Below are 12207 nucleotides of genomic sequence, written 5' to 3' on the forward strand. Positions count from 1 at the left end.
ACCCTCAACTGACCAAATCTAAATGTACCCTCAACTGACCAAATCTAAATGTACCCTCTACTGACCAGTTCTTAATATACCCTCTACTGACCAAATCTAAATGTACCCTCTACTGACCAAATCTAAATGTACCCTCAACTGACCAAATCTAAATGTACCCTCTAATGACCAGTTCTAAATATACCCTCTACTGACCAAATCTAAATGTACCCTCTACTGACCAAATCTAAATGTACCCTCAACTGACCAAATATAAATGTACCCTCTACTGACCAGTTCTAAATGTACCCTCAACTGACCAAATCTAAATGTACCCTCTACTGACCAAATCTAAATGTACCCTCTACTGACAAGATCTGAATGTACCCTCTACTGACCAAATCTAAATGCACCCTCTACTGACCAAATCTAAATGTACCCTCAACTGACCAAATCTAAATGTACCCTCTACTGACCAAATCTAAATGTACCCTCAACTGACCAAATATAAATGTACCCTCTACTGACCAGATCTAAATGTACCCTCTACTGACCAAATCTAAATGTACCCTCAACTGACCAAATCTAAATGTACCCTCCACTGACCAAATCTAAATGTACCCTCAACTGACCAAATATAAATGTACCCTCTACTGACCAGTTCTAAATGTACCCTCAACTGACCAAATCTAAATGTACCCTCTACTGACCAAATCTAAATGTACCCTCTACTGACAAGATCTGAATGTACCCTCTACTGACCAAATCTAAATGTACCCTCTACTGACAAGATCTGAATGTACCCTCCTCTGACCAAATATAAATGTACCCTCTACTGACCAAATCTAAATGTACCCTCTACTGACCAAATCTAAATGTACCCTCTACTGACAAGATCTGAATGTACCCTCCTCTGACCAAATCTAAATGTACCCTCTACTGACCAAATCTAAATGTACCCTCTACTGACAAGATCTGAATGTACCCTCCTCTGACCAAATATAAATGTACCCTCTACTGACCAAATCTAAATGTACCCTCTACTGACCAAATCTAAATGTACCCTCTACTGACCAAATCTAAGTGTACCCTCTACTGACCAAATCTAAATGTACCCTCTACTGACCAAATCTAAATGTACCCTCTACTGACCAAATCTAAATGTACCCTCTACTGACCAAATCTAAGTGTACCCTCTACTGACCAAATCTAAGTGTACCCTCTACTGACAAAATCTAAATGTACTTTCTACTGACCAAATCTAAGTGTACCCTCTACTGACCAAATCTAAGTGTACCCTCTACTGACCAAATCTAAGTGTACCCTCTACTGACCAAATCTAAATGTACTCTCTACTGACCAAATCTAAATGTACCCTCTACTGACCAAATCTAAATGTACCCTCGACTGACCAAATCTAAATGTACCCTCTACTGACCAAATCTAAATGTACCCTCTACTGACCAGATCTAAATGTACCCTCTACTGACCAAATCTAAATGTACCCTCTACTGACCAAATCTAAATGTACCCTCTACTGACCAGATCTAAATGTACCCTCTACTGACCAAATCTAAATATACCCTCAACTGACCAAATCTAAATGTACCCTCTACTGACCAAATCTAAATGTACCCTCTACTGACCAGATCTAAATGTACCCTCTACTGACCAGATCTAAATGTACCCTCTACTGACCAAATCTAAATGTACCCTCAACTGACCAAATCTAAATGTACCCTCTACTGACCAAATCTAAATGTACCCTCAACTGACCAAATATAAATGTACCCTCTACTGACCAGTTCTAAATGTACCCTCAACTGACCAAATCTAAATGTACCCTCTACTGACCAAATCTAAATGTACCCTCTACTGACAAGATCTGAATGTACCCTCTACTGACCAAATCTAAATGTACCCTCTACTGACCAAATCTAAATGTACCCCCTACTGACCAAATCTAAGTGTACCCTCTACTGACCAAATCTAAGTGTACCCTCTACTGACCAAATCTAAATGTACTCTCTACTGACCAAATCTAAGTGTACCCTCTACTGACCAAATCTAAATGTACCCTCTACTGACAAGATCTGAATGTACCCTCCTCTGACCAAATATAAATGTACCCTCTACTGACCAAATCTAAATGTACCCTCTACTGACCAAATCTAAATGTACCCTCTACTGACAAGATCTGAATGTACCCTCCTCTGACCAAATCTAAATGTACCCTCTACTGACCAAATCTAAATGTACCCTCTACTGACAAGATCTGAATGTACCCTCCTCTGACCAAATATAAATGTACCCTCTACTGACCAAATCTAAATGTACCCTCTACTGACCAAATCTAAATGTACCCTCTACTGACCAAATCTAAGTGTACCCTCTACTGACCAAATCTAAATGTACCCTCTACTGACCAAATCTAAATGTACCCTCTACTGACCAAATCTAAATGTACCCTCTACTGACCAAATCTAAGTGTACCCTCTACTGACCAAATCTAAGTGTACCCTCTACTGACAAAATCTAAATGTACTTTCTACTGACCAAATCTAAGTGTACCCTCTACTGACCAAATCTAAGTGTACCCTCTACTGACCAAATCTAAGTGTACCCTCTACTGACCAAATCTAAATGTACTCTCAACTGACCAAATCTAAATGTACCCTCTACTGACCAAATCTAAATGTACCCTCGACTGACCAAATCTAAATGTACCCTCTACTGACCAAATCTAAATGTACCCTCTACTGACCAGATCTAAATGTACCCTCTACTGACCAAATCTAAATGTACCCTCTACTGACCAAATCTAAATGTACCCTCTACTGACCAAATCTAAATGTACCCTCTACTGACCAAATCTAAATATACCCTCAACTGACCAAATCTAAATGTACCCTCTACTGACCAAATCTAAATGTACCCTCTACTGACCAGATCTAAATGTACCCTCTACTGACCAGATCTAAATGTACCCTCTACTGACCAAATCTAAATGTACCCTCAACTGACCAAATCTAAATGTACCCTCTACTGACCAAATCTAAATGTACCCTCAACTGACCAAATATAAATGTACCCTCTACTGACCAGTTCTAAATGTACCCTCAACTGACCAAATCTAAATGTACCCTCTACTGACCAAATCTAAATGTACCCTCTACTGACAAGATCTGAATGTACCCTCTACTGACCAAATCTAAATGTACCCTCTACTGACCAAATCTAAATGTACCCTCTACTGACCAAATCTAAGTGTACCCTCTACTGACCAAATCTAAGTGTACCCTCTACTGACCAAATCTAAATGTACTCTCTACTGACCAAATCTAAGTGTACCCTCTACTGACCAAATCTAAGTGTACCCTCTACTGACCAAATCTAAGTGTACCCTCTACTGACCAAATCTAAATGTACTCTCTACTGACCAAATCTAAATGTACCCTCGACTGACCAAATCTAAATGTACCCTCTACTGACCAAATCTAAATGTACCCTCTACTGACCAAATCTAAATGTACCCTCTACTGACCAAATCTAAATGTAGCCTCAACTGACCAAATCTAAATGTACCCTCTACTGACCAAATCTAAATGTACCCTCAACTGACCAAATCTAAATGTACCCTCTACTGACCAAATCTAAATGTACCCTCAACTGACCAAATCTAAATGTACCCTCTACTGACCAAATCTAAGTGTACCCTCTACTGACCAGATCTAAATGTACCCTCTACTGACCAAATCTAAATGTACCCTCTACTGACCAAATCTAAGTGTACCCTCTACTGACCAAATCTAAGTGTACCCTCTACTGACCAAATCTAAATGTACTCTCTACTGAGCAGTTCTAAATGTACCCTCTACTGACCAAATCTAAATGTACCCTCTACTGACCAAATCTAAGTGTACCCTCTACTGACCAAATCTAAGTGTACCCTCTACTGACCAAATCTAAATGTACTCTCTACTGAGCAGTTCTAAATGTACCCTCTACTGACCAAATCTAAATGTACCCTCTACTGACCAAATCTAAATGTACCCTCTACTGACCAAATCTAAATGTACCCTCTACTGACCAAATCTAAATGTACCCTCTACTGACCAAATCTAAGTGTACCCTCTACTGACCAAATCTAAATGTACCCTCTACTGACCAAATCTAAATGTACCCTCTACTGACCAAATCTAAATGTACCCTCTTCTGACCAAATCTAAATGTACTCTCTACTGACCAAATCTAAATGTACCCTCTACTGACCAAATCTAAATGTACCCTCTACTGACCAGTTCTAAATGTAAACTGTACCCTCTACTAGATACCATATTAGCTATAATTAGCACATTTGCTCATGTAAAAAGTAATGTTTATCATTTTACAATCATCTGATCACTAAATGTGCTGCAGAAAATAATGTTAAAATTCAGTAAACTTTTAAGTTGATTGTAAAACACAGTGTCAAACCTTGTGGTTTATTGTGATGGGCATCACCAGAAACAGGGCAGTGGAACTTTGGTGGGTAAGGTGACAGTTCTCGAATTAGATCAGTACCCAAAACTGATCACTTCACAAAAACAGTTTTAAATCAACAGTAGTGTTCACAGTCCTCAAATCAAATTATTTAACCATAGAATACATTTCCATTTAAACGTGAATGACACCAGAATAAATACTGCTAATTCGGAAATGTTGTTATGCTGTTTAAGTTGCTTGAAATAACTCGTCTGAGGCCTATACTTTCGGTTTTAGAGTTTAAGAAAAATCTAGTGTGCAGAAATTTGTTTCTTAATACATGTTCTCAAGGTCCTTCTACGGTTATGACATGTTTACAAAAATATGCTCATTAGAAGTGTAAAATATTGAAAAAATATGTTCTGGGATTTAACGTTTGGAAAGAGAGCTAATTTGTGATGTCAGAGCGTTCTTAAATTATATCACATGAGTTTCGGGTTTTTAAACACATTTTGATATAACCAGAGAAAAATATGCTTCATCTTCTCAATTTTTAAGAAATGAACAAAATGTTTGGGTACTGTCACCTTAAATGATGTGTTTATAGTTATAAAAAGAAATTATTTTGGGATATATAATCAGGGTGTGATCTCCTTAAATCATAACTTTCATTAAATTTTATCATCACTATCATAAAACCTACCAACATTTCAAATCTTACGGCTTTTGATGCATTTTCCTACCGATCAAATGGAGTATTCCATTTCTTTAGTGCTGAGGCTGTACTTACAACAAACCTAATACTGCAGAAATGTCACGGGTCTCTATAAGATTGAAACAATCCCTTGATCAAATGTGACACCTCCATCTCATTGTGTATACGAATTAATACATGTCAAGTGTTTGGTGTTAGTTGACATGAGTCAAGTTATTCTCAGCTACTTGACCTTAGGTTTAGATAACCTGAACATGGAATTGTCCCTTAGAGTATTAAAATGTGTCAGAAATTTTATCCATCATTCCCATCCTGAATATAAACGAAATTTGCCATTTTTCAAACTGACATTAATTTATTATCCCTCTGGTCTTAGAAGTGTGAGAGGAGGTATTGTAAAAATTGCTATCCGTCTTTGAGTCTCTTCATCATTCAGTCACTCCATCTTTCCATTATTTCATCATTCTGTCAAGTCACATCACCATTCCTGCACAATATTTATAGTACGTTCTGAAGAAAGTAGACCTTTACACACTGCCTTGTTATCAGGAGTATTTTATTGACTCATGGTCATTTTCTTTTGACTCGTGATCATATGGTCAAATTTTCAGGTCACTCAATGACCTTAATAGGAAATTAGTTCTGCCCAATAACAAGGTCCCTTGGACCAATTAAGCTCAAATTCAGACAGTGCTTCATCACCAATACAGCTTGCTAAGGTCAAAGGTAAAGGTCATTGTTATGATTAATACAAAATTTGTTAGTTCAATAATTCTAGTCTTAATTCAATCAGTAATTATTGATCACAGTTACTGTACCAATCACAATTTCTGTACCAATCACGATTTCTATACCAATCATGATTTCTATATCAATCACATTTTCTGTATCAATCATGATTTACCGATCATGATTACTGTACCAATTACAAATTACCAATAATGATCATTGTACCTATCACAATTTCTGTACCAATCACAATTTCTGTACCAATAATGATTTCTGTATCAATCACGATTTCTGTATCAATCACGATTTACCGATCATGATTACTGTGCTAATTACAATTTCTGTGCAATAAATCAAGATCAGGTGGACGGATCAAACTTCATGATACTGCTTACTTATTGGAATTGCTGGCTTAAAATTGTTTTATAGGTCAAATAGTTGAAGGTCACTTGTCAATGTCACTCAGCCAACAGAGCAGTCCCTTGATAATGAACCTAAACAAGTCACTTTTGAAATAGCAGTGTATTTTGTGCTCCAAATCAATTATAGAAGAACTTTAACTAATTGGTTTAGACAAGCAGATTTGTCTCAAATTGGATGAGTGGAAGAGACTGTCAACTTCCCATTGGTGTTTATTTGCATTAGCTCAGTTTTCCAGAAAGTATGAGTGCTACGCTTCCAAATTTTGTATAAAGTGAAGATGATGGTGTGTAGAATTAAGACCAGATCCTAAATGGGGAATTGGATGACTTTTTATTAAATCTTTAGTTTTCAAAACATAAAGTTTTAGTAGATTTTGAAAATGGGAAAGAACATAAACCTTCAAACTAATCAGATTGACCTGGTTTGTTAAAGACATCTTCAGGAAACTTTAAAAACATTTTTTACTCTCATTCAGTAAGAAGTGACTTAATTTGGGATCTTATCTCCACTTTCTAAACAACTGTCATCTTATCAAGTTTGGGGTATAACTGAAAGATCATACAGTGTGCAACTTCAATGTGTATACCAAGTAATATGTTACTATGTATACCAAGTAATGTGTTACTGTGTATACCAAGTAATATGTTACTATGTATACCAAGTAATATGTTACTGTGTATACCAAGTAATATGTTACTATGTATACCAAGTAATGTGTTACTGTGTATACCAAGTAATATGTTACTGTGTATACCAAGTAATGTGTTACTGTGTATACCAAGTAATGTGTTACTGTGTAATGTGTTACTGTGTTTACCAAGTAATGTGTTACTGTGTATACCAAGTAATGTGTTACTGTGTATACCAAGTAATATGTTATTATGTATACCAAGTAATGTGTTTTGTGTATACCAAGTAATATGTTTCTGTGTATACCAAGTAATGTGTTACTGTGTTTACCAAGTAATGTGTTACTGTGTATACCAAGTAATATGTTACTGTGTATACCAAGTAATGTGTTACTGTGTCTACCAAGTAATGTGTTACTGTGTATACCAAGTAATATGTTACTGTGTATACCAAGTAATGTGTTACTGTGTATACCAAGTAATGTGTTACTGTGTATACCAAGTAATATGTTACTGTGTATACCAAGTAATTTGTTAATATGTATACCAAGTAATATGTTACTATGTATACCAAGTAATGTGTTACCAGGTATACCAAGTAATTTGTTAATATGTATACCAAGTAATATGTTACCATGTATACCAAGTAATATATTTCTTACCACCTTTGTAATTTAGTCAAAGGCTGGTTACCCAAAAGCCATTGAGTATTGTGTCATTAATTTACTGTTGGCCTTGTGGTAACATTAAAACATAATCTATAGCTATTGACAGCAGTCTTTACCATATTAAAGTAAGGAAATTTTAATTGACTAAATTATCTGTACATGACATTTATATGGGCTGCAGTCTTTGCCACAGAGATACAAATTTATTACATACCAATTTCTACCAATATTCACTCTCATATTTCTTCGTTAAACAAAACCAAGGTAATGCTGGAATTTAAAGACAGTCTGCTCTTTGTCTTTGACCTTTAGTTCACCTCAGAATGGAACAATTTGGAGATGCACAAATTATGACCTGGAATACGGAATTGCTTCCATCGGTCATACACAATGTTATCGACATGTTCACGGGCTGGTAAAGGTCATGGCACCACCAGAGGTAGTTAATAACTATTAGTAGTAGAACCACCAGAAAGCCCTGCAGCAAGCACTCTCAACAATGGATATCTACCAAACAACCTCGGGTGACCAGGTTTTAATTAATTTCCAAGATTTGAGTAGACTCCATATTGCTCTTCATCAGCCATTTGTTTCCTTCTTCATTATCACTATATGAGTTAGTGATGGGGTGATAATAGATGATGTCAGAGGACAGTAAATTCTGGTCCATTATAGTAATCATCTCCTTACATAAAGGAGAAATTCAATACTTGCAGCAGAATGGCCATTATCGGAATTCTCATGATTTCAGTATTTAATATACTTGAATGTACCAATTAGGTCCACCAGTAATTGTGCTGTGTTGTCCAATAATTGTCTGGTTCTGGCTAGATAATTTAACAGTTTTCTACTGTTTATGAAAATTGATGCCTCATTGTATTCTATCAAAACAATATAAAATACACCATTTGACCAATAGTAAACAATATTAACCTAACCATTTGACCAATGGTAAACAATATTAACCTAACCATTTGACCAATGGTTAACAATATTAACTCCACCATTTGACCAATAGTAAACAATATTAACTCCACCATTTGACCAATGGTAAACAATATTAACTCCACCATTTGACCAATGGTAAACAATATTAACTCCACCATTTGACCAATAGTAAACAATATTAACTCCACCATTTGACTAATGGTAAACAATATTAACTCCACCATTTGACCAATGGTAAACAATATTAACTCCACCATTTGACCAATAGTAAACAATATTAACTCCACCATTTGACCAATGGTAAACAATATTAACTCCACCATTTGACCAATAGTAAACAATATTAACCTAACCATTTGACCAATGGTAAACAATATTAACCTAACCATTTGACCAATGGTTAACAATATTAACTCCACCATTTGACCAATGGTTAACAATATTAACTCCACCATTTGACCAATAGTAAACAATATTAACTCCACCATTTGACCAATGGTTAACAATATTAACTCCACCATTTGACCAATAGTAAACAATATTAACCTTACCATTTGACCAATGGTAAACAATATTAACTCCACCATTTGACCAATGGTTAACAATATTAACTCCACCATTTGACCAATGGTTAACAATATTAACCTTGCCATTTGACTAGTGGTAAACAATATTAACTCCACCATTTGACCAATGGTTAACAATATTAACTCCACCATTTGACCAATGGTAAACAATATTAACTCCACCATTTGACCAATAGTAAACAATATTAACTCCACCATTTGACCAATGGTAAACAATATTAACTCCACCATTTGACCAATGGTTAACAATATTAACTCCACCATTTGACTAATGGTAAACAATATTAATTCCACCATTTGACCAATGGTAAACAATATTAACTCCACCATTTGACCAATGGTAAACAATATTAACTCCACCATTTGACCAATGGTAAACAATATTAACCTTACCATTTGACCAATGGTAAACAATATTAATTCCACCATTTGACCAATGGTAAACAATATTAACTCCACCATTTGACCAATGGTAAACAATATTAACTCCACCATTTGACTAATGGTAAACAATATTAATTCCACCATTTGACCAATGGTTAACAATATTAACTCCACCATTTGACCAATGGTAAACAATATTAACTCCACCATTTGACCAATGGTAAACAATATTAACTCCACCATTTGACCAATGGTTAACAATATTAACTCCACCATTTGACCAATGGTAAACAACATTAACTCCACCATTTGACCAATGGTTAACAATATTAACTCCACCATTTGACCAATGGTAAACAACATTAACTCCACCATTTGACCAATGGTAAACAATATTAACTCCACCATTTGACCAATAGTAAACAATATTAACTCCACCATTTGACCAATGGTAATCAATATTAACTCCACCATTTGACCAATGGTTAACAATATTAACTCCACCATTTGACCAATGGTAAACAATATTAACTCCACCATTTGACCAATGGTAATCAATATTAACTCCACCATTTGACCAATGGTTAACAATATTAACTCCACCATTTGACCAATAGTAAACAATATTAACCTTACCATTTGACTAGTGGTTAACAATATTAACCTTACCATTTGACTAGTGGTAAACAATATTAACTCCACCATTTGACCAATGGTTAACAATATTAACTCCACCATTTGACCAATAGTAAACAATATTAACCTTACCATTTGACTAGTGGTTAACAATATTAACCTTACCATTTGACTAGTGGTTAACAATATTAACCTTACCATTTGACTAGTGGTTAACAATATTAACCTTACCATTTGACCAATGGTAAACAATATTAACTCCACAATTTGACCGCTGGTAAACAATAATAATTTGATCTACTCTCATCATTTCCGAAATGATTTCAAATACAGAATGGTAGATTTGTCTTTTGATCAGATGAGGATTTTTTTAGGTGCTGTAAAACAGCAAACTTAAGCTGTCATCACAAAATTTCGCTTGAACAAATTCATTCGGAACTCTCGTGGGAATCAAAATGTCATGTTTTTTTTAATGATAATTCCCGATGAGTTCAGGATGGGATCAGAAATAGTTTATCCCAAAAAACGCTAACAACACACTAGACAATATATTGTCACCTTCCCCGAGGTATTTGTTTGTGATAAGTAATATAATTCACGTTATATATTTGAAGACATTTGTTGAATTTAAACAAATTATTGAAAAACAGCTAAAATCATACACAATGACCTGTTTTATCGCTGAGTATTCCGTAATATTTTCTGTGCAAATTATTCACTTGCTTCCTGGTTTGTGCGAAGGGAGGTAACTCGTATACACTCTAGTTGATGCGACATTAGAAAGTCACCACGAGCTCTTGGGTTGATAAAAATGGTCCTCGGCCGTCGAATACTGTTTTTAGGCTTATATATAGATTTTCCAATTGAAAATTGACAAGTGAAATCTGCAATCGTTTTTACATTCAATACTTGAAATGAAAAAAAAATACTTCAGATTGGTTCATCATTTCTGAGAAATAGGCCACACAAAAATGGCCGTGCTGGTTGAGTTGGTTGAAGTGATTATGAGGCGAAACCTAGCGCAACAGAGATTCCGATAGCAATAAAGAGGTTGTATGTTTTAAATCAGTCGATAGTGAAATGCTTGAACAAATTATAGAACATGAACGTGCGATTCAACAAGTCACTGGAACAGATATGGTAGACCAATTCATTGGTCGGGAACAAATTTCCGTGACGAGTTACTTCTAACAAAAGTTGTCAGATCTCTAATCAGGATCCAGATCAGTTATTATTACATGGACAGAAAAAAAGCAGTAAATTGAGTACAATTTAAAACTTAGGAACCAAAATCACCTTGTTAATTCACAGGAATCTAATATATAGGGAATTGCGATGTGATTGAATAAAAAAAATATGACGAACATCACAGATTAATCAATTTAAAAATCAAACTTAATCATAGTACCGTATTTGACCTAATAAGGGCGCAGGGCGCGGGTAATTGACAGTGGGGGCGCCCTTATTAAGATTAGTTATTCTGAAGTTTTATGAAACAGACTATACCTTATAGCAGAATACCCAAGGTTGTGGAAACAGTAAAATATTCAGTCATAAAAATATTTCAGATGAAGATATCTAATCATTATCATATATTAAGCTTAAACATCACTTGAATACTCTTGTAAACTTGTAAACCATGCCAGCTGATCTTTAGACCAGAGAACGTGTGTTCCACCATTTATGTTCAAATGGAACTCTTTTGTGTTCTATTTATAGAAACAGGTGATTTCCCAGATCATATCAGACATCGTTTTCTTTGACATAATAATTGATTTACAATGTCTTTTACTAGCTTTGTGTTCTGAACAAAAGTTATTTATCAACAAGAATGAAGTCTTTACTTTACCTTCAAATAAAGATGGTAAGTTATTATTTGTATGTGTGTTTAGTTTTGGGTGCTCTTTGCACTGACATGTCATCTGTAGCCTGTAGGAATACACAAAATGTGGCGAAAACATGTGTTCCAGTTACTTAATTTGCTGAAGAAAATTGAACACATAAAGTAGCAAAATATTTCACATGAATTATTACTTTTGAACACC

General features: G+C 35.2%; 1 protein-coding gene across 1 annotated transcript in view; it reads left to right on the top strand.

Annotated features, from left to right (window-relative positions):
• LOC117324132 (rap guanine nucleotide exchange factor 4-like) overlaps positions 1-12207 on the top strand; it is a 150062-nt gene that overhangs the window by 52701 nt on the left and 85154 nt on the right.

This window comes from Pecten maximus, chromosome 3, assembly GCF_902652985.1.
Source record: "Pecten maximus chromosome 3, xPecMax1.1, whole genome shotgun sequence".
In the NCBI taxonomy this organism is placed as follows: Eukaryota; Metazoa; Mollusca; class Bivalvia; order Pectinida; family Pectinidae; genus Pecten; species Pecten maximus.